This window comes from Mastomys coucha, unplaced genomic scaffold (genome assembly GCF_008632895.1).
Source record: "Mastomys coucha isolate ucsf_1 unplaced genomic scaffold, UCSF_Mcou_1 pScaffold1, whole genome shotgun sequence".
NCBI classification, from domain to species: Eukaryota; Metazoa; Chordata; class Mammalia; order Rodentia; family Muridae; genus Mastomys; species Mastomys coucha.
The window spans coordinates 44200298-44204790 of record NW_022196891.1 but is presented as its reverse complement, the minus strand read 5'-3'; positions in this window follow the sequence as shown (position 1 = coordinate 44204790).

Below are 4493 nucleotides of genomic sequence, written 5' to 3'. Positions count from 1 at the left end.
CCTCCCAAGTGTTATGTATGAATTTTTAGATTTTTTTTCAATTTCTGTGAAGAATGGCAATGGAATACTTATGGGAATTCCACTGAAACTCTACTTTTTGATGCAGTTTTTTACAATATTAGTTCTACCAATCCTTGAGTGTGAAAGGTATATCTTCTGATATAATTTAATTTTTTGAGACTTAATTTAGTATTTCTGTAACTATTCCTGAAATAGTCAGCAAAACAAAAACAAACCTTATCATGAGTAAACAACATCATATTGTCTCTTATTATAGTGTCTCCTTTATACCTCTGGCTCCACCCCACCCCCAAAATTTGGTTTCTGCTGAGAGTTAACATGCAATTACTCAGCAAACACAACAGCATCACTTCTGGTCAGTACAAAATTTCAGTGTGATGAATTCAGAGCCTTGATGTCTCTCCAAGTTATCAGTTTATTCTTCTGTTTTGACAGGAACATGTTTTATTAGAGAAGACTGGGGGACTCATTCCTTGAAGCAATTGACATCAAGTCTCTCATCCTCAAAATAAAAATAAATTGAGTAAAAGAAGACTTCTTTTAGAGGAAAAAATCATTTAAACATTTTTTCAACTTAACATTTTTTTATTGATTTCCTGGGAATTTCATATATGGCATTCTAATGTCTCTCACTTCCCAATACTTTCAGGTTCTCTCCCCATCTTTGTGACCTCCTCTGGTTCAGTCTTAACCCTCCTGTGTCCAGGCACCACTGTGCACTGAAAGGATGGAGTGTAACCGATTTTCATGGTCCACAACTCTTGGTGTGTCTGGACGCCAGTGCACACCAGGGTAGGGAAGGATGAAGCGAAGTCTGGAATGAGATGAGTGAGTCCACAGGACTTCAGTGCAACAGGGCATGTTGGGAAGGAGGAGGTTTTCTTCAGAGATCTCAGTGTTCCAGTTCTTTCAACCTCCTCCATTCCCCAAAATAAAAATGAATTAACAACAACAACAAGAACAAGAAAAAGTAGAGAAAAAAAAAGTTCGATTGGTGTTATCTATGTACTCACTGGTGCATGGTCAAATTCTCAGTGACCTGCCCTTTAAATTCTCCTTTAATGGAGAAGGCCTTCTCTCTTGCTCCCCCATGGTGTCAGGAAACAGCACAGGCTTTCAGCATCAATATGAACTCTAGAAGTAGCAAGGCTCATAGACATGTTACATCACTTCCAAGTGCAGCACAAAGCTTGAACCATCACATGGCCTTTGGTGACAAAAGTCCTAGGGAATCTAGTGAACATACCTTAATATAACGATGGTATATATAAAAGGTGCATATTGAACATCATACTGATTAGAAAAAGATACTCAAATTATTATGTTACAACTTATGAAGACAAGGACCTTCCCTCTCTTCAATTTTGTTCAACAAAATACATGAACTTACAGTCACAGCAATAAGAAAAGAGAGGACAATAAATGGGATGCAAATAGGAAAGCAAAAAAAGTCAAAGTATCCTTAGTTGTAGAAGACATTTTTCTTTTCTTAAAAGATTCAAAGGATACACCAAAATGCTTCTACAGCTGATAATACGTTCAGTAAAATTAACACACAAAATTGGAGAAATCTGCATTAATTATTTTTATAGTTCCACGATACAATAATATTAGCAAACAACGTATAGAACAAAAAAGGGTTTAATTGGTTTCCAGTTCCAGGGATCTTAGCATTCATTGCGATGGGTAACCATGGCAGCAGGCAGCAGGCATGTTAGCTGGAGCAGGAAGCCGAGAGCTCCCATCTTGACCCCATATGAAAGAAATAGTAGAGAAAAGCAAACTCTAGCAGGGTGAGAGATTAAGACCTCAAATCCGGGCAGGAGAGATGGCTCAGCGGTTAAGAGCACTGACTGCTCTTCCTGAGGTCCTGAGTTCAAATCCCAGCAACCACGTGATGGCTCACAACCATCTGTAATGAGATCAGACGCCCTCTTCTGGTGGGTCTGAAGACAGCAACTGTGTACTTACATATAATAAATAAATAAATCTTAAAAAAAAAAAAAAGACCTCAAACCTGCCGCAAGTGGCACACTTCCACCATCAAGCTTGCAGTTCCTTAACCTCTGCAAACTTTATCACCAACTGAAAACCAAGTAACTACACAAATACTAGAGTCCGTGTGGGTTACTTCTCACTCCACCACCATGCTTTCTTCCTTTGTTTTAAACTTTTTTGTACTCTCATACAAGATATCCCTATAACAACTTCCCCTACATCCTCTCCTCCCAGTTTATCCCACATCACATCCACTCTCCATCTTTATACCAATGATCATAGGATTTTGGTTAGCAACCCATGGTTTCTTGAGCAGACATATCCATCTGGCTCATGGACTAAAAGTAGACTAATCATATCATCTAGCTTTCGCACTCCTGGGAACCTATCCAATGCTCTATTCTCCTCACTGCAAAGTTACTTGTACATTCATGTCTAATTTTAATAATATTCTAGGGTGAATATGTTTGTCAGTATAGATCAAGTAAATTAGTTCAGAGAACAGTTGATCATAACTTCATAGCAATGCCAGAGTTACAGAACTAAATACTGTAGAAACCTGTAAGACATTATCATCAGCTGTTGTTCAACTAGAAAACTGAAACCAACCAATAATCTGAACAGAGTTCACGTAAATAGATGTAGACAACTACATAGAAATTATCCACTAAAGATTAAACAAACTTCAAGATAGTGCAATGATAAAATACAAGGAAACACCACTGTACTCACTCAGATATAATCCAACAAAAGAAGAAATCTACGAAAATCAGCTACTTTCCACACCTTTGGGGTATTTAGTGGTTTACTGGCAAACAGAAAAGAAAATTTTCCCAGACACTGTACTGACAAAACTCTTAGGAGTTGCCCCTAGGACTGCTAGGAAACATTTGCCTGCAGTGAGGTGATATCCAGTATTGGCTCCTGAGGGTTAACTTTGAGTATCACCCGCTTTGAATTGAGGGATGTCTGAGGATTTTTACTTTTGAATGTGCCTATTAGTATGTTTCCAGTGAGGACTTACATGTTAATGATCCAACTAGATGGGAAAATCTCTGAATGAGAGAACTACATCCAAATTAGCAGGGAAGAGGGCAAGGACAGAACAGGAAAGGACAGAAAAGTGTTTCATTTTTCATTGGTTTCTCTTTGGACTAAGGGCTGTATCACTGCCATGCGGCTTCATTAAAAGGCCTTCTAGTGCTTATAACTATTTTAGAAATGCTCTGTCCCTGTGCATATGTGAGGCAATTTAATAAGTCTGCTGCTATACATGTATATATTTCATTAGTAATATTCCTCTGGATATTTCTTACACATAGAGAAATGCTGAATAACAAGGCAAAGAAATAAGGAGCAAGTAGTATTATTTATAAAATAATAGTCACGTTATTTTCTATACTGCCTCTCACATGATCTCTTTCCTCTTTTTTTTTTTTTTACTGGAGAATATGGGCTTTCTCATTATTCTCCTAAAGTCTCGTACTTCTGCCCTGTGCTCTTTTTCCAACCTCTACATCTAAACTACTTGTGTGCCTCAAGAAGTTATGTTTTTCTATTTTTTTCTCAAGCTTCCAAATCTGAGCAAGTAGCCTAGAATTTGTTTGCTGTTATAGTCTAATAAATTTGGCTTTAACTTTCCTTCTGAGTCTGTTCTTACATTATTTAATTATTAGAAAAATCCATGAAAAGAAATCCCAATTTTCCTAATAATATATAATGCTCCAGGAATATCTCCACAAATTTCGAGTAACAGGGTAGAATATATATATATATACATATATATACATATATATACATATATATGTATATATACATATATATACATATATATATACATATATATGTATATATATGTATATACACATATATAAGCTTTAATAAATAATTACATGTATAAAGTTATAAAAATAGAATGAAAATTTACTTCATAAATTAAGAGCAATGCCAGAGATTAAGTACTGCAGAAACCTGTAAAATATTACTTTCAGCTCTTGTTTCAACTAGAAAACTGAAACCAAATGTAATCTGAATAGAGTAAAGTTAGTGTAAACAGATGTAGACAACTAAATCGAAATTATCTACTAAAGATTATTTAGTATCTGAGACATATCCAAAGAACAGGTAATATGTCTAAACTGCCTCAACAATGGTTGGTTTAATGTAAATACATAATTAATTAGCAATTGTTATGAAAACAGATCCTAAAATCAAAGTTATTTTGTATGTGATCAATATAAGGCTAACCTAACAAAATAATATGCATAATACAATTGTAACAGCAGTAATGTCATATTATCTTTGTTTGGATCATGGTTTCAAGGGTAAGAATACAGAAATCTAGGAATGATTACATGCACTACAGAAATACTTTTAACACTTATAAAACACATATGAAATGATCCATGAAAATGAAGAACAAATGCAGTCACATAATGTTCTCTGAAATGTTCTATAAATATTCATTCTGTTAT